The following is an 18,201-nucleotide window of genomic DNA, read 5'->3' as shown; positions in this document are numbered from 1 at the left end:
AGCCTTTGACCTGCTTCCACCCCAAGTTTGATTTTTTTTGTTTTAGGTCTGAACCTGTGGTTCTCAGTCTAAGAACTAAATCCTGCGGTAAAGTAACAATTCGTCCCTGGGTGGGCCTGAACCACCAACCTTTCAGTTAACAGCCGAACGCGCTAACCGATTGCGCCACAGAGACTTGTTTTATTAGCAGTCAAGCCCATAAGGCCATAAGATCTGTTTACTGGACACACATGGCCAACTCATGTATTATTTGAATATCTTGGTATTGCAGAAGAACAAGGTATATATAGAACCAGTTGATTTTTTTAAACGTTTCATACAAAATATGCTGTATAAGTTAGGGGTACACGGTCCAACTTGGTGGTCCTCGGTCTCGAAACCTATTGAGTTATGGTGAAGTATGATTTTTACCTTTTGACCTGATTCCAGCCAAAGTTTGATTTTTTTTGTTTTAGGTCTGAACCTGTGGTTGTCAGTCAAAAAACTAAATCCTGCAGCCAAAAAACAATACATACCTGGGTGGGCTTGAACCACCAACCTTTCAGTTAATACCCAAACGCGCTAACCGATTGCGCCACAGAAACTTGTACAATTTGTACTCAAGGCCATAAAGCCATAAGGCCTGTTTACTGGACACACATGGGCAACTCATGTATTATTTGAATATCTTGGTATTGCAGAAGAACAAGGTATATATAGAACCAGTTGATTTTTTTTAAACGTTTCATACAAAATATACTGTATAAGTTAGGGGTACACGGTCTATCTGGTGGTCCTCAGTCTAGAAAGCTATTGAGTTATGGTGAATCATGATTTTAAGCCTTTGACCGATTAGTGGTGATTCCACCCCAAGTTTAATTTAATCATTCTTTTTAGGCCCGAACCTGTGGTTCTCAGTCCAAACCTAAGTCCTTGAGTAAAAAACACCTAGTCCTTGGGCGGGCTTGAACCACCAACCTTTCAGTTAACAGCTGAATGCTCTGACCGACTGTGTTCCAGATACTTGTTTACTTGGCCATATAGGCCATCAGTCCACAACAGGTGGTCTGAGAAATGTTTGGTTGAATATATTTCTTACTTAAATTCCACCTGCTATTTTTCCACTACATTGAGGCAACACAATGTAGTGTACTTTATAAATGGCAGTAACCTACTCATGTTATTTTTTTAACGTTTCATACAAGATACACTGTTTAATTTAGGGGTTAAAGGTCTACCTGGTGGTCCTTGGTCTCGAAACCAATTGAATTATGGCGAACTATGATATTAGCCTTTGACCGAATTCCACCTTAAGTTTGATTTTTTTGTTTTAGGTCTGAACCTGTGGTTCTCAGTACAAACCTAAATCCTGGATTCAAGAAACAAGTTGACCCTGGGGTGGGCTGCAAACAGCAACCTTTCGGTTAACAGCCAAACGCGCTATCCGATTGCGCCACAGAGACTTGTACAATTAGCAACCAAGACCATAAGGCCATAAAACCTGTTTACTGGACACACATGTCCAACTCATGTATTATTTGAATATCTTGGTATTGCAGAAGAACAAGGTATATATAGAACCAGTTGATTTTTTTTAAACGTTTCATACAAAATATACTGTATAAGTTAGGGGTACACGGTCTATCTGGTGGTCCTCGGTCTAGAAAGCTATTGAGTTATGGCAAACCATGATTTTTAGCCTTTGACCTGATTCCTCCCCAAGTTTAAATTGTTTTTGTTTAAGGTCTGAACCTGTGGTTCTCAGTCTAAAACTAATTCCTGCAGTCAAGAAACAAGTCACCCCTGGGTGGGCTTGAACCACCAACCTTTCAGTTAACAGCCGAATGCGCTCACCGATTGCGCCACAGAGACTTGTACAGTTGGCAGTCAAGCCCATAAGACCATAAGGCCTGTTTGCTGGACACACAGCCAACTCATGTATTATTTGAATATCTTGGTATTGCAGAAGAACAAGGTATATAAAAAAACAGTTGATTTTTTCTTAAACGTTTCATACAAAATATACTGTATAAGTTAGTGGTACACGGTCTACCTGGTGGTCCTTGGTCTCGAAACCAATTGAATTATGGCGAACTATGATATTAGCCTTTGACCGAATTCCACCTTAAGTTTGATTTTTTTGTTTTAGGTCTGAACCTGTGGTTCTCAGTCCAAACCTAAATCCTGGATTCAAGAAACAAGTTGACCCTGGGGCGGGCTGCAAACAGCAACCTTTCGGTTAACAGCCAAACGCGCTATCCGATTGCGCCACAGAGACTTGTACAATTAGCAACCAAGACCATAAGGCCATAAAACCTGTTTACTGGACACACATGTCCAACTCATGTATTATTTGAATATCTTGGTATTGCAGAAGAACAAGGTATATATAGAACCAGTTGATTTTTTTTAAACGTTTCATACAAAATATACTGTATAAGTTAGGGGTACACGGTCTATCTGGTGGTCCTCGGTCTAGATAGCTATTGAGTTATGGCAAACCATGATTTTTAGACTTTGACCCGATTCCACCCCAAGATTGATTTTTTTTGTTTGTTTTATGTCCGAATCTGTGGTTCTCTGTCTAAAAACTAAATTCTGCAGTCAAGAAACAAATCGTCCCTGTGTGGGATTGAACCACCAACATTTCGGATAACAGCCGAACGCGCTAACCGACTGTGCCCCAGATACTTGTTTACTTGGCCATATAGGCCATCAGTCCACAACAGTTGGTCTGAGAAATGTTTGGTTGAATATATTTCTTACTTAAATTCCACCTGCAATTTTTCCACTACATTGAGGCAACACAATATAGTGTACTTTATAAATGACAGTAACGTACTCATGTTATTTTTTTTACGTTTCATACAAGATACACTGTTTAATTTAGGGGTTAACGGTCTACCTGGTGGTCCTTGGTCTCAAAACCTATTGAGTTATGGCGAACTATGATTTTTAACCTTCGACCGGTTTCCACCCCAAGTTTTAATGTTTTTGTTTTAGGTCTGACCCTGATGTTCTCCGTCTAAACCTAAATCCTGCAGTCAAGGAACACGTTTTCCCTGTGTGGGCTTGAACCCACCAATTTTTTGGTTAACAGCCAAACACACTAACCGATTGCGCCACGGAGACTTGTACATATATCAGTCAAGCCCATAAGGCCATAAGATCTGTTTACTGGACACACATGGCCAACTCATGTATTATTTGAATATCTTGGTATTGCAGAAGAACAAGGTATATAGAGAACCAGTTGATTTTTTTTAAATGTTTCATACAAAATATACTGTATAAGTTAGGGGTACACGGTCTATCTGGTGGTCCTCGGTCTAGAAAGCTATTGAGTTATGGCAAACCATGATTTTTAGCCTTTGACCTGATTCCACCCCAAGATTGATATTTTTTTTTTGTTTTATGTCTGAATCTGTGGTTCACAGTCTAAAAACTAAATCCTGCAGACAAGAAACAAATCATCCCTGAGTGGGATTGATCCACCAACCTTTCAGTTAACAGCCGAACGCGCTAACCGATTGCGCCACAGAGACTTGTACCGTTAGGACTCAAGGCCATAAGACCATAAGGCCTGTTTACTGGACACACATAGCCAACTCATGTATTATTTGAATATCTTGGTATTGCAGAAGAACAAGGTATATATCCAAAGAGTTGATTTTTTTCAAACGTTTCATACAAAATATACTGTATAAGTTAGGGGTTCACGGTCTATCTGGTGGTCCTCGGTCCAGAAAGCTATTCAGTTATGGTGAATCATGATTTTAAGCCTTTGACCAATTAGTGGTGATTCCACCCCAAGTTTAATTTAATCGTTCTTTTTAGGCCTGAACCTGTGGTTCTCAGTCCAAACCTAAGTCCTGGAGTAAAAAACACCTAGTCTTTTGGCGGGCTTAAACCACCAATCTTTCAGTTAACAGCTGAACGCTCTGACCGCCTGTGTTCCAGATACTTGTTTACTTGGCCATTTAGGCCATCAGTCCACAACAGGTGGTCTGAGAAATGTTTGGTTGAATATATTTCTTACTTAAATTCCACCTGCAATTTTTCCACTACATTGAGGCAACACAATGTAGTGTACTTTATAAATGACAGTAACGTACTCATGTTATTTTTTTTACGTTTCATACAAGATACACTGTTTAATTTAGGGGTTAACGGTCTACCTGGTGGTCCTTGGTCTCGAAACCAATTGAATTATGGCGAACTATGATATTAGCCTTTGACCGAATTCCACCTTAAGTTTGATTTTTTTGTTTTAGGTCTGAACCTGTGGTTCTCAGTCCAAACCTAAATCCTGCAGTCAAGAAACAAATCGTCCCTGGGTGGGCTTGAACCACCAACCTTTCGGTTAACAGCCGAACGCGCTAACCGATTGCGCCACAGAGACTTGTACAATTAGGACTCAAGGCCATAAGACCATAAGGCCTGTTTACCGGACACACATAGCCAATTTATGTATTATTTGAATATCTTGGTATTGCAGAAGAACAAGTTATATATAGAACCAGTTGATTTAATTTAAACGTTTCATACAAAATATACTGTATACGTTAGGGGTACACGGTCTATCTGGTGGTCCTCGGTCTAGAAAGCTAGCAAACCATGATTTTTAGCCTTTGAACTGATTCCTCCCCAAGTTTAAATTGTTTTTGTTTAAGGTCTGAACCTTTGGTTCTCAGTCTAAAACTAAATCCTGCAGTCAAGAAACAAGTCGTCCCTGGGTGGGCTTGAACCACCAACCTTTAAGTTAACAGCCGAATGCGCTAAACCGATTGCGCCACAGAGACTTGTACAAATAGCAGTCAAGCCCATAAGGCCATAAGATCTGTTTACTGGACACACATAGCCAACTCATGTATTATTTGTATATCCTGGTATTGCAGAAGAACAAGGTATATATAGAACCAGTTCATTTTTTTTAAGCGTTTCATACAAAATATACTGTATAAGTTAGGGGTTCACGGTCTATCTGGTGGTCCTCGGTCTAGAAAGCTATTGAATTATGGCAAACCATGATTTTTTGCCTTTGACCTGATTCCACCCCAAGTTTGATTTTTTTTTATTTTAGGTCTGGACCTGTGGTTCTCAGTCTAAAACTAAATCCTGCAGTCAAGTAACAAGTCATCTCTGGGTGGTCTTGAACCACCAACCTTTCAGTTAACAGCCGAATGCGCTCACCGATTGCGCCACAGAGACTTGTACAGTTGGCAGTCAAGCCCATAAGACCATAAGGCCTGTTTGCTGGACACACAGCCAACTCATGTATTATTTGAATATCTTGGTATTGCAGAAGAACAAGGTATATAAAAAAACAGTTGATTTTTTCTTAAACGTTTCATACAAAATATACTGTATAAGTTAGTGGTACACGGTCTACCTGGTGGTCCTTGGTCTCGAAACCAATTGAATTATGGCGAACTATGATATTAGCCTTTGACCGAATTCCACCTTAAGTTTGATTTTTTTGTTTTAGGTCTGAACCTGTGGTTCTCAGTCCAAACCTAAATCCTGGATTCAAGAAACAAGTTGACCCTGGGGCGGGCTGCAAACAGCAACCTTTCGGTTAACAGCCAAACGCGCTATCCGATTGCGCCACAGAGACTTGTACAATTAGCAACCAAGACCATAAGGCCATAAAACCTGTTTACTGGACACACATGTCCAACTCATGTATTATTTGAATATCTTGGTATTGCAGAAGAACAAGGTATATATAGAACCAGTTGATTTTTTTTAAACGTTTCATACAAAATATACTGTATAAGTTAGGGGTACACGGTCTATCTGGTGGTCCTCGGTCTAGATAGCTATTGAGTTATGGCAAACCATGATTTTTAGACTTTGACCCGATTCCACCCCAAGATTGATTTTTTTTGTTTGTTTTATGTCCGAATCTGTGGTTCTCTGTCTAAAAACTAAATTCTGCAGTCAAGAAACAAATCGTCCCTGTGTGGGATTGAACCACCAACATTTCGGATAACAGCCGAACGCGCTAACCGACTGTGCCCCAGATACTTGTTTACTTGGCCATATAGGCCATCAGTCCACAACAGTTGGTCTGAGAAATGTTTGGTTGAATATATTTCTTACTTAAATTCCACCTGCAATTTTTCCACTACATTGAGGCAACACAATATAGTGTACTTTATAAATGACAGTAACGTACTCATGTTATTTTTTTTACGTTTCATACAAGATACACTGTTTAATTTAGGGGTTAACGGTCTACCTGGTGGTCCTTGGTCTCAAAACCTATTGAGTTATGGCGAACTATGATTTTTAACCTTCGACCGGTTTCCACCCCAAGTTTTAATGTTTTTGTTTTAGGTCTGACCCTGATGTTCTCCGTCTAAACCTAAATCCTGCAGTCAAGGAACACGTTTTCCCTGTGTGGGCTTGAACCCACCAATTTTTTGGTTAACAGCCAAACACACTAACCGATTGCGCCACGGAGACTTGTACATATATCAGTCAAGCCCATAAGGCCATAAGATCTGTTTACTGGACACACATGGCCAACTCATGTATTATTTGAATATCTTGGTATTGCAGAAGAACAAGGTATATAGAGAACCAGTTGATTTTTTTTAAATGTTTCATACAAAATATACTGTATAAGTTAGGGGTACACGGTCTATCTGGTGGTCCTCGGTCTAGAAAGCTATTGAGTTATGGCAAACCATGATTTTTAGCCTTTGACCTGATTCCACCCCAAGATTGATATTTTTTTTTTGTTTTATGTCTGAATCTGTGGTTCACAGTCTAAAAACTAAATCCTGCAGACAAGAAACAAATCATCCCTGAGTGGGATTGATCCACCAACCTTTCAGTTAACAGCCGAACGCGCTAACCGATTGCGCCACAGAGACTTGTACCGTTAGGACTCAAGGCCATAAGACCATAAGGCCTGTTTACTGGACACACATAGCCAACTCATGTATTATTTGAATATCTTGGTATTGCAGAAGAACAAGGTATATATCCAAAGAGTTGATTTTTTTCAAACGTTTCATACAAAATATACTGTATAAGTTAGGGGTTCACGGTCTATCTGGTGGTCCTCGGTCCAGAAAGCTATTCAGTTATGGTGAATCATGATTTTAAGCCTTTGACCAATTAGTGGTGATTCCACCCCAAGTTTAATTTAATCGTTCTTTTTAGGCCTGAACCTGTGGTTCTCAGTCCAAACCTAAGTCCTGGAGTAAAAAACACCTAGTCTTTTGGCGGGCTTAAACCACCAATCTTTCAGTTAACAGCTGAACGCTCTGACCGCCTGTGTTCCAGATACTTGTTTACTTGGCCATATAGGCCATCAGTCCACAACAGGTGGTCTGAGAAATGTTTGGTTGAATATATTTCTTACTTAAATTCCACCTGCAATTTTTCCACTACATTGAGGCAACACAATGTAGTGTACTTTATAAATGACAGTAACGTACTCATGTTATTTTTTTTACGTTTCATACAAGATACACTGTTTAATTTAGGGGTTAACGGTCTACCTGGTGGTCCTTGGTCTCGAAACCAATTGAATTATGGCGAACTATGATATTAGCCTTTGACCGAATTCCACCTTAAGTTTGATTTTTTTGTTTTAGGTCTGAACCTGTGGTTCTCAGTCCAAACCTAAATCCTGCAGTCAAGAAACAAATCGTCCCTGGGTGGGCTTGAACCACCAACCTTTCGGTTAACAGCCGAACGCGCTAACCGATTGCGCCACAGAGACTTGTACAATTAGGACTCAAGGCCATAAGACCATAAGGCCTGTTTACCGGACACACATAGCCAATTTATGTATTATTTGAATATCTTGGTATTGCAGAAGAACAAGTTATATATAGAACCAGTTGATTTAATTTAAACGTTTCATACAAAATATACTGTATACGTTAGGGGTACACGGTCTATCTGGTGGTCCTCGGTCTAGAAAGCTAGCAAACCATGATTTTTAGCCTTTGAACTGATTCCTCCCCAAGTTTAAATTGTTTTTGTTTAAGGTCTGAACCTTTGGTTCTCAGTCTAAAACTAAATCCTGCAGTCAAGAAACAAGTCGTCCCTGGGTGGGCTTGAACCACCAACCTTTAAGTTAACAGCCGAATGCGCTAAACCGATTGCGCCACAGAGACTTGTACAAATAGCAGTCAAGCCCATAAGGCCATAAGATCTGTTTACTGGACACACATAGCCAACTCATGTATTATTTGTATATCCTGGTATTGCAGAAGAACAAGGTATATATAGAACCAGTTCATTTTTTTTAAGCGTTTCATACAAAATATACTGTATAAGTTAGGGGTTCACGGTCTATCTGGTGGTCCTCGGTCTAGAAAGCTATTGAATTATGGCAAACCATGATTTTTTGCCTTTGACCTGATTCCACCCCAAGTTTGATTTTTTTTTATTTTAGGTCTGGACCTGTGGTTCTCAGTCTAAAACTAAATCCTGCAGTCAAGTAACAAGTCATCTCTGGGTGGTCTTGAACCACCAACCTTTCAGTTAACAGCCGAATGGGCTAAACCGATTGCGCCACAGAGACTTATACAATTAGCAGTCAAGCCCATAAGGCCATAAGATCTGTTTACTGGACACACATAGCCAACTCATGTATTATTTGAATATCCTGGTATTGCAGAAGAACAAGGTATATATAGAACCAGTTGATTTTTTTCAAACGTGTCATCCAAAATTTACTGTATAAGTTAGGAGTAAACGGTCTATCTGGTGGTCCTCGGTCTAGAAAGCTATTGAGTAATGGCAAACCATGATTTTTAGCCTTTGACCTGATTCCACCCCAAGTTGGATTTTTTTTGTTTTAGGTCTGAACCTTTGGTTCTCAGTCTAAAAACTAAATCCTGCGGTCAAGAAACAATTCGTCCCTGGGTGGGCTTGAACCACCAACTTTCAGTTAACAGCCGAACGCGCTAACCAATTGCACCACAGAGAATGATACATTTCTTACTCAAGGCTATAAGTCCATAAGGCCTGTTTACTGCACACACATGGCCAACTCATGTATTATTTGAATATCTTGGTATTGCAGAAGAACAAGGTATATATAGAACCAGTTGATTTTTTTAAAATGTTTCATACAAAATATACTGTATAAGTTAGGGGTAAACGGTCTATCTGGTGGTCCTCGGTCTCGAAACCTATTGAGTTATGGTGAACTATGATTTTTAGCCTTTGACCTGATTCCACCCCAAGTTTGATCTTTTTTTGTTTTAGGTCTGAACCTGTGGTTTTCAGTCTAAAAACTAAATCCTGCGGTCAAGTAACAATTCATCCCTGGGTGGGCTTGAACCACCAACCTTTCAGTTAACAGCCGAATGCGCTAACCGGTTGCGCCACAGAGACTTGTACAATTGGTGTAAGTTAGGGGTACACGGTTAGGGGTACACGGTCTATCTGCTGGTCCTCGGTCTAGAAAGCTATTGAGTTATGGCAAACCATAATTTTTAGCCTTTGACCTGATTCCACCCCAAGATTGATTTTTTTTGTTTGTTTTATGTCTGAATATGTGGTTCTCAGTCTAAAACTAAATCCTGCAGTCAAGAAACAAGTCGTCCTTGGGTGGGCTTGAACCACCAACCTTTCGGTTAACAGCCGAACGCGCTAACCGATTGCGCCACAGAGACTTGCACAACAGTTAACAGCTGAACGCTCTAACCGACTTTGCCCCAGGTACTTGTTTACTTGGCCATATAGGCCATCAGTCCACGACAGGTGGTCTGAGAAATGTTTGGTTGAATATATTTCTTACTTAAAATCTCCTGCAATTTTTCCACTACATTGAGGCAACACAAGGTAGTGTACTTTATAAATGACAGTAACGTACTCATGTTATTTTTTTAACGTTTCATACAAGATACACTGTTTAATTTAGGGGTTAACGGTCTACCTGGTGGTCCTTGGTCTCGAAACCTATTGAGTGATGGCGAACTATGATTTTTAGCCTTCGACCGGTTTCCTCCCCAAGTTTTATTGTTTTTGTTTTAGGTCTGACCCTGATGTTCTCCGTCTAAACCTAAATCCTGCAGTCAAGGAACAAGTTTTCCCTGTGTGGGCTTGAACCACCAATTTTTTGGTTAACAGCCAAACACACTAACCGATTGCGCCACAGAGACTTGTACATATATCAGTCAAGCCCATAAGGCCATAAGGCCTGTTTACCGGACACACATAGCCAACTCATGTATTATTTGAATATCTTGGTACTGCAGAAGAACAAGGTGTATATAGAACCAGTTGATTTTTTTTAAATGTTTCATAGAAAATATACTGTATAAGTTAGGGGTAAACTGTCTATCTGGTGGTCCTCGGTCTAGAAAGCTATTGAATTATGGCAAACCATGATTTTTTGCCTTTGACCTGATTCCACCCCAAGATTGATTTTTTTTGTTTGTTTTATGTCTGAATCTGTGGTTCTCAGTCTAAAAACTAAATCCTGCAGTCAAGAAACAAATCTTCCCTGGGTGGGCTTGAACCACCAACCTTTCGGTTAACAGCCGAGCGCGCTAACCGATTGCGCCACAGAGACTTGTACAAATAGTATAAGTTAGGGGTACACGGTTAGGGGTACACGGTCTATCTGCTGGTCCTCGGTCTAGAAAGCTATTGAGTTATGGCAAACCATGATTTTTAGCCTTTGACCTGATTCCACCCCAAGATAGATTTTTTTTGTTTGTTTTATGTCTGAATCTGTGGTTCTCAGTCTAAAAACTAAATCCTGCAGTCAAGAAACAAATCGTCCCTGGGTGGGCTTGAACCACCAACCTTTCAGTTAACAGCTGAACGCTCTGACCGACTGTGTTCCAGATACTTGTTTACTTGGCCATATAGGCCATCAGTCCACAACAGGTGGTCTGAGAAATGTTCGGTTGAATATATTTCTTACTTAAATTCCACCTGCAATTTTTCCACTACATTGAGGCAACACAATGTAGTGTACTTTATAAATGGCAGTAACCTACTCATGTTATTTTTTTAACGTTTCATACAAGATACACTGTTTAATTTACGGGTTAACGGTCTACCTGGTGGTCCTTGGTCTCGAAACCTATTGAGTTATGGCGAACTATGATTTTTAGCCTTCGACCGGTTTCCACCCCAAGTTTTATTGTTTTTGTTTTAGGTCTGACCCTGATGTTCTCCGTCTAAACCTAAATCCTGCAGTCAAGGAACAAGTTTTCCCTGTGTGGGCTTGAACCACCAATTTTTTGGTTAACAGCCAAACACACTAACCGATTGCGCCACAGAGACTTGTACATATATCAGTCAAGCCCATAAGCCCATAAGGCCTGTTTACCGGACACACATGGCCAACTCATGTATTATTTGAATATCTTGGTATTGCAGAAGAACAAGGTATATAGAGAACCAGTTGATTTTTTTTTAAATGTTTCATACAAAATATACTGTATAAGTTAGGGATACACGGTCTATCTGGTGGTCCTCGGTCTAGAAAGCTATTAAATTATGGCAAACCATGATTTTTAACCTTTGACCTGATTCCTCCCCAAGTTCAAATTGTTTTTGTTTAAGCTCTGAACATGTGTTTCTCAGTCTATAACTAAATCCTGCAGTCAAGAAACAAGTCGTCCCTGGGTGGGCTTGAACCACCAACCTTTCAGTTAACAGCCGAATGCGCTAACCGATTGCGCCACAGAGACTTGTACAATTGACAGTCAAGCCCAGAAGGCCATAAGACCTGTTTACTGGACACACATAGCCATGTTATTTGAATATCTTGGTATTGCAGAAGAACAAGGTGTATAAAAAACAATTTGAATTTTTTTTAAACGTTTCATACAAAATATACTGTAGTAGTTAGGTGTACACGGTCTATCTGGTGGTCTTCGGTCTAGAAAGCTATTGAGTAATGGCAAACCATGATTTTTAGCCTTTGACCTGATTCCACCCCAGGATTGATTTTTTTTTTTTGTTTTATGTGTGAATCTGTGGTTCTCAGTCTAAAAACTAAATCCTGCAGTCAAGAAACAACTCGTCCCTGGGTGGGATTGAACCACCAACCTTTCAGTTAACAGCCGAACGCGCTAACCGATTGCGCCACAGAGACTTGTACTGTTAGGACTCAAGGCCGTAAGACCATAAGGCCTGTTTACCGGACACACATGGCCAACTCATGTATTATTTGAATATCTTGGTATTGCAGAAGAACAAGGTATATATCCAACCAGTTGATTTTTTTTAAACGTTTCATACAAAATATACTGTATAAGTTAGGGGTTCACGGTCTATCTGGTGGTCCTCGGTCCAGAAAGCTATTCAGTTATGGTGATTCATGATTTTAAGCCTTTGACCGATTAGTGGTGATTCCACCCCAAGTTTAATTTCATCGTTCTTTTTAGGCCCGAACCTGTGGTTCTCAGTCCAAACCTAAGTCCTGGAGTAAAAAAACACCTAGTCCTTGGGCGGGCTTGAACCACCAACCTTTCAGTTAACAGCTGAACGCTCTGACCGACTGTGCCCCAGATACTTGTTTACTTGGCCATATAGGCCATCAGTCCACGACAGGTGGTCTGAGAAATGTTTGGTTGAATATATTTCTTACTTAAAATCTCCTGCAATTTTTCCACTACATTGAGGCAACACAATGTAGTGTACTTTATAAATGACAGTAACGTACTCATGTTATTTTTTTAACGTTTCATACAAGATACACTGTTTAATTTAGGGGTTAACGGTCTACCTGGTGGTCCTTGGTCTCGAAACCTATTGACTGATGGCGAACTATGATTTTTAAAACTTCAACCAGTTTCCACCCCAAGTTTTATTTTTTTTGTTTTAGGTCTGACCCTGATGTTCTCAGTCTACACCTAAATCCTGCAGTCAAGGAACAAGTTTTCCCTGGGTGGGCTCAAACCACCATCTTTTCGATTAACAGCCGAACGCGCTAACCAATAGCGCCACAGAGATTTATTCAAATATCCACCCTAAGTTTGATTTTTTTTTTTGTTTTAGTACTGAACCTGTGGTTATCAGTCCAAACCTAAAACTTGTAGTCAAGAAACAAGTTGTCCCTGGGTGGGCTTGAACCACCAATTTTTTGGTCAACAGCCAAACACACTAACTCATTGCGCCACAGAGACTTTTACATATATCAGTCGAGCCCATAAGGCCATAAGTCTTGTTTTCCGGACACACATGGCCAACTCATGTATTATTTGTATATCCTGGTATTGCAGAAGAACAAGGTATATATAGAACCAGTTCATTTTTTTTAAGCGTTTCATACAAAATATACTGTATAAGTTAGGGGTTCACGGTCTATCTGGTGGTCTTCGGTCTAGAAAGCTATTGAATTATGGCAAACCATGATTTTTTGCCTTTGACCTGATTCCAGCCCAAGTTTGATTTTTTTTTATTTTATGTCTGGACCTGTGGTTCTCAGTCTAAAACTAAATCCTGCAGTCAAGTAACAAGTCGTCTCTGGGTGGTCTTGAACCACCAACCTTTCAGTTAACAGCCGAATGCGCTAAACCGATTGCGCCACAGAGACTTGTACAATTGACAGTCAAGCCCATAAGGCCATAAGTCTTGTTTACTGGACACACATACCCAATTCATGTATTATTTGAATATCCTGGTATTGCAGAAGAACAAGGTATATATAGAACCAGTTGATTTTTTTCAAACGTTTCATACAAAATATACTGTATAAGTTAGGGGTAAACGGTCTATCTGGTGGTCCTCGGTCTAGAAAGCTATTGAGTAATGGCAAACAATGATTTTTAGCCTTTGACCTGATTCCACCCCAAGTTTGATTTTTTTTGTTTTAGGTCTGAACCTGTGGTTCTCAGTTTAAAAAATAAATCCTGCAGTCAAGAAACAATTCGTCCCTGGGTGGGCTTGAACCACCAACCTTTCAGTTAACAGCCGAACGCGCTAACTGATTGCGCCACAGAGAATGATACATTTCGTACTCAAGGCTATAAGTCCATAAGGCCTGTTTACTGGACACACATAGCCAACTCATGTATTATTTGAATATCTTGGTATTGCAGAAGAACAAGGTATATATAGAACCAGTTGATTTTTTTTAAATGTTTCATACAAAATATACTGTATAAGTTAGGGGTAAACAGTCTATCTGGTGGTCCTCGGTCTTGAAACCTATTGAGTTATGGTGAACTATGATTTTTAGCCTTTGACCTGATTCCACCCCAAGTTTGATTTTTTTTTGTTTTAGGTCTGAACCTGTGGTTGTCAGTCTAAAAACTAAATCCTGCGGTCAAGTAACAATTCGTCCCTGGCTGGGCTTGAACCACCAACCTTTCAGTTAACAGCAGAATGCGCTAACCGGTTGCGCCACAGAGACTTGTACAATTAGTATAAGTTAGGGGTACACGGTTAGGGCTACACGGTCTATCTGCTGGTCCTCGGTCTAGAAAGCTATTGAGTTATGACAAACCATGACTTTTAGCCTTTGACCTGATTCCACCCCAAGATTGACTTTTTTTGTTTGTTTTATGTCTGAATCTGTGGTTCTCAGTCTAAAAACTAAATCCTGCATTCAAGAAACAAATCGTCCCTGGGTGGGATTGAACCACCAACCTTTCGGTTAACAGCCGAACGCGCTAACCGATTGCGCCACATAGACTTGTACAACAGTTAACAGCTGAACGCTCTGACCTACTGTGCCCCAGATACTTGTTTACTTGGCCATATAGGCCATCAGTCCACAACAGGTGGTCTGAGAAATGTTTGGTTGAATATATTTCTTACTTAAATTCCACCTGCAATTTTTCCACTACAATATAGTGTACTTTATAAATGGCAGTAACCTACTCATGTTATTTTTTTAACGTTTCATACAAGATACACTGTTTAATTTAGGGGTTAACGGTCTACCTGGTGGTCCTTGGTCTCGAAACCTATTGAGTTATGGCAAACTATGATTTTTAGCCTTCGACCGGTTTCCACCCCAAGTTTTATTGTTTTTGTTTTAGGTCTGACCCTGATGTTCTCAGTCTAAACCTAAATCCTGCAGTCAAGGAACAAGTCGTCTTTGGGTAGGCTTGAACCACCAACCTTTCAGTTAACAGCCGAATGCGCTAAACCGACTGCGCCACAGAGACTTGTACAATTGACAGTCAAGCCCATAAGGCCATAAGTCTTGTTTACTGGACACACATATCCAATTCATGTATTATTTGAATATCCTGGTATTGCAGAAGAACAAGGTATATATAGAACCAGTTGATTTTTTTCAAACGTTTCATACAAAATATACTGTATAAGTTAGGGGTAAACGGTCTATCTGGTGGTCCTCGGTCTAGAAAGCTATTGAGTAATGGCAAACCATGATTTTTAGCCTTTGACCTGATTCCACCCCAAGTTTGATTTTTTTTGTTTTAGGTCTGAACCTGTGGTTCTCAGTCTGAAAACTAAATCCTGCAGTCAAGAAACAATTCGTCCCTGGGTGGGCTTGAACCACCAACCTTTCGGTTAACAGCCGAACGCGCTAACTGATTGCGCCACAGAGACTGATACATTTTGTACTCAAGGCTATAAGTCCATAAGGCCTGTTTAGTGGACACACATGGCCAACTCATATATTATTTGAATATCTTGGTATTGCAGAAGAACAAGGTATACATAGAACCAGTTAATTTTTTTTTAAACCTTTCACACAAAATATACTGTATAAGTTGGGGATTAACGGGCTATCTGGTGGTCCTCGGTCTAGAAAGCTATTGAGTTATGGTGAATCATGACTTTTAGCCTTTGACCTGATTCAAACCCAAATTAGATTTTTTTTTTTGTTTTACGTCTGAACATGTGGTTCTCAGTCTAAAACTAAATCCTGAGGTCAAGAAACAAGTCGCCCCTGGGTGGGCTTCAACCACCAACCTTTCGGTTAACAGCCAAACACGCTATCCGAATGCGCCACAGAGACTTGTGCAATTAGCAATCAAGACCATAAGGCCATAAGACCTGTTTACTGGACACACTCATGTATTATTTGAATATCTTGATATTGCAGAACAACAAAGTATATATAGAACCAGTTGATTTTTTTTAAACGTCTCATACAAAATATACTGTATAAGTTAGGGTTACACGGTTTTCCCATGGTGCAAAGCGATTAGAGCGGACACGGTGTGAAGGTAAAGACATCTTTCAATTATACTATAAAAAGGAACAAACAAAATGCGCGCACAAGGCGGAGAACAAACTTGGCTATGAAAACAAAAACTCGCACAATGGGAGAACTATGAACATAAAACAAAACTTACAAACTATGGCATGAAAATCTTACTGGGACCGAGAAAGAGCATGGATCGTCGGCATGGATAACATGGGTGTGTAGGAGGTGATAGAGGGTGATGTCGCCAGGCTGACCGCCTGGCAACTACAGGCTTAAATGCTGCGGTGATTAACAGGTGCCTAAGTCAAAATAAACCAGGTGCGTGACATGACAGGTGAAAACTAATTGTGATAAAACAAACAAGTGTGCGCAAAAACAGGGACTGATGGATTCAAAAACAAAACAGAACATAACTAAACAGAACATGATCACAAAGACATGACAGAATTTTAAACAATATGCTAATTTTAATGTCAAAAGGGGAAGAACAAATATATTTAGTAATAAAAGATTTAGCATTTTATTCCGCGGTCCACATAATAATAATGTGGCGGGCCAGATTTGACCCCGGGCCTTGAGTTTGACACCGGCGGGCTAGCAGGAGCGGTGGTGCCCTGATGCAACATCATAGTCCAAAGTTTATTACAGGGTCAAAAATAGTCATTTTTGGGGTTTCTTAATCAATTGGGTTAATTTGCCATTCCGAGATGGTCGGGGAACACAACCCCCACAAATAGCGACCTAGGCAGTGCAGTCCAAGCCTGCTACTTTTTGGAAATGGAAAATTACAATATTTGTCACAAAAATACGCAAGAATCAACCTGAATCACCATGGCGATGGATCTCATGCTTTTCATGCATGCGGAACATCTGCCATGACTCACTTGAAATGGATTTCTAATGGTTTTAACTATGAAATCCGCCAAATGACCAATAGACATAAATGGATGACTTTGTGACAATGGAAAAAAAGGAACATTTTTTTTCCCCCGGTTGTTGTAATTTACAAAGAAGGAAGCATGTCCTTTGCTCTAATAGGCAAAGTTTGTCAAAGACGAGGCAAGGGCTGCATGGTTCAGGGAATCATTTTAGCATAAACATGCATGTTTTTGTACAAGTGTACGTGTGTTTGTGTGTGTGTGTGTGCCTGTTTGTGTGCGTGTGTGTGTGTGTGTGTGTGTGTGTGTGTGTGTGTGTGTGTGTGTGTGTGTGTGTAAGTGCGAGGGCGTGTGTGTGATCCTTGATAAACATCAGAGCAGTGCAAGACTCATGAGAGCTGACAGTGGTGTGTTAAGAGTGTACTACGCAGCAAAATATCACAAATAAACACCTAAACACACACACACACACTCCGAAAAACGCCTACCTCCTTAGGACCAGCCTTTCTAGATATATGAAGATTTGTATTTACAACATTAAAGGCCTACTGAAACCCACTACTACCCACCACGCAGTCTCATAGTTTATACATCAATGATGAAATATTAACATTGCAACACATGCCAAAACAGCCTTTTTAGTTAACTAAATTACAAGTTAAAATTTCCCGGGAGTTTCGTCCTGGAAACGTCGTTTAATGATGACGTGTATGCAAGACGTCACGGGTTTTTAGGAAGTATGAGCGTTGCACACACACACAGCTAAAAGTCGTCTGCTTAAACGGCATAATTACAAAGTATTTTGGAAATCTGTGTTGCTGAATCTTTTGCAATTTGTTCAATTAATATTGGAGAAGTCACAGTAGAAAAATGGAGTTGGGAAGCTTTAACCTTTAGCCACACAAACACACAGTGATTCCTTGTTTAAAATTCCTGGAGGTGACTATGGATCAGAGCGCTGTCAAGCGAACGTGAATCAAGACGGAATCTCAACCAGCAGGTTTCGGTGAGAAAATTGTGGTTAAAAAGTCACTTCTTACCGGAGAAAAGCTGAGCTTGTGTCGTCCATAGCTGCCATCGACTCCCCTGAGACACTGTGCGTCAACACACCCGTGGAGACACCCTTCCGACTATCAGGTACTATTTAACTCAGTAAACCACTAGCAACACAATAGAAAGATAAGGGTTTCGCGGAATTATCCTAGTAAATGTGTCTAA

The 18,201-nt window shown here is 40.2% G+C and overlaps 1 protein-coding gene and 22 non-coding genes across 24 annotated transcripts in view; 1 reads left to right on the top strand and 22 right to left on the bottom strand.

Annotated features, from left to right (window-relative positions):
- Positions 1 to 18,201, top strand: part of LOC133562905 (uncharacterized) — a 205,273-nt gene that overhangs the window by 47,647 nt on the left and 139,425 nt on the right. The gene's annotated exons all lie outside the window — the stretch shown is intronic.
- Positions 102 to 175, bottom strand: trnan-guu (transfer RNA asparagine (anticodon GUU)). Its single transcript has one exon. It is a non-coding gene; the product is annotated as a tRNA-Asn (tRNA).
- trnan-guu (transfer RNA asparagine (anticodon GUU)) lies at positions 1,778 to 1,851 on the bottom strand. The gene has a single exon. It is a non-coding gene; the product is annotated as a tRNA-Asn (tRNA).
- On the bottom strand, positions 3,451 to 3,524 carry trnan-guu (transfer RNA asparagine (anticodon GUU)). The gene has a single exon. It is a non-coding gene; the product is annotated as a tRNA-Asn (tRNA).
- On the bottom strand, positions 4,308 to 4,381 carry trnan-guu (transfer RNA asparagine (anticodon GUU)). Its single transcript has one exon. It is a non-coding gene; the product is annotated as a tRNA-Asn (tRNA).
- trnan-guu (transfer RNA asparagine (anticodon GUU)) lies at positions 4,707 to 4,781 on the bottom strand. The gene has a single exon. It is a non-coding gene; the product is annotated as a tRNA-Asn (tRNA).
- On the bottom strand, positions 5,117 to 5,190 carry trnan-guu (transfer RNA asparagine (anticodon GUU)). Its single transcript has one exon. It is a non-coding gene; the product is annotated as a tRNA-Asn (tRNA).
- trnan-guu (transfer RNA asparagine (anticodon GUU)) lies at positions 6,790 to 6,863 on the bottom strand. Its single transcript has one exon. It is a non-coding gene; the product is annotated as a tRNA-Asn (tRNA).
- trnan-guu (transfer RNA asparagine (anticodon GUU)) lies at positions 7,647 to 7,720 on the bottom strand. The gene has a single exon. It is a non-coding gene; the product is annotated as a tRNA-Asn (tRNA).
- Positions 8,046 to 8,120, bottom strand: trnan-guu (transfer RNA asparagine (anticodon GUU)). Its single transcript has one exon. It is a non-coding gene; the product is annotated as a tRNA-Asn (tRNA).
- Positions 8,456 to 8,530, bottom strand: trnan-guu (transfer RNA asparagine (anticodon GUU)). Its single transcript has one exon. It is a non-coding gene; the product is annotated as a tRNA-Asn (tRNA).
- Positions 8,866 to 8,938, bottom strand: trnan-guu (transfer RNA asparagine (anticodon GUU)). Its single transcript has one exon. It is a non-coding gene; the product is annotated as a tRNA-Asn (tRNA).
- Positions 9,275 to 9,348, bottom strand: trnan-guu (transfer RNA asparagine (anticodon GUU)). The gene has a single exon. It is a non-coding gene; the product is annotated as a tRNA-Asn (tRNA).
- trnan-guu (transfer RNA asparagine (anticodon GUU)) lies at positions 9,556 to 9,629 on the bottom strand. Its single transcript has one exon. It is a non-coding gene; the product is annotated as a tRNA-Asn (tRNA).
- On the bottom strand, positions 10,458 to 10,531 carry trnan-guu (transfer RNA asparagine (anticodon GUU)). Its single transcript has one exon. It is a non-coding gene; the product is annotated as a tRNA-Asn (tRNA).
- Positions 11,590 to 11,663, bottom strand: trnan-guu (transfer RNA asparagine (anticodon GUU)). The gene has a single exon. It is a non-coding gene; the product is annotated as a tRNA-Asn (tRNA).
- trnan-guu (transfer RNA asparagine (anticodon GUU)) lies at positions 11,997 to 12,070 on the bottom strand. The gene has a single exon. It is a non-coding gene; the product is annotated as a tRNA-Asn (tRNA).
- Positions 13,439 to 13,513, bottom strand: trnan-guu (transfer RNA asparagine (anticodon GUU)). The gene has a single exon. It is a non-coding gene; the product is annotated as a tRNA-Asn (tRNA).
- trnan-guu (transfer RNA asparagine (anticodon GUU)) lies at positions 13,849 to 13,922 on the bottom strand. The gene has a single exon. It is a non-coding gene; the product is annotated as a tRNA-Asn (tRNA).
- trnan-guu (transfer RNA asparagine (anticodon GUU)) lies at positions 14,259 to 14,332 on the bottom strand. The gene has a single exon. It is a non-coding gene; the product is annotated as a tRNA-Asn (tRNA).
- trnan-guu (transfer RNA asparagine (anticodon GUU)) lies at positions 14,541 to 14,614 on the bottom strand. The gene has a single exon. It is a non-coding gene; the product is annotated as a tRNA-Asn (tRNA).
- trnan-guu (transfer RNA asparagine (anticodon GUU)) lies at positions 15,018 to 15,092 on the bottom strand. The gene has a single exon. It is a non-coding gene; the product is annotated as a tRNA-Asn (tRNA).
- trnan-guu (transfer RNA asparagine (anticodon GUU)) lies at positions 15,428 to 15,501 on the bottom strand. Its single transcript has one exon. It is a non-coding gene; the product is annotated as a tRNA-Asn (tRNA).

Source organism: Nerophis ophidion, linkage group LG12 (genome assembly GCF_033978795.1).
Source record: "Nerophis ophidion isolate RoL-2023_Sa linkage group LG12, RoL_Noph_v1.0, whole genome shotgun sequence".
NCBI lineage: Eukaryota > Metazoa > Chordata > Actinopteri > Syngnathiformes > Syngnathidae > Nerophis > Nerophis ophidion.
This window is presented reverse-complemented; position numbering and strand designations above follow the sequence as displayed.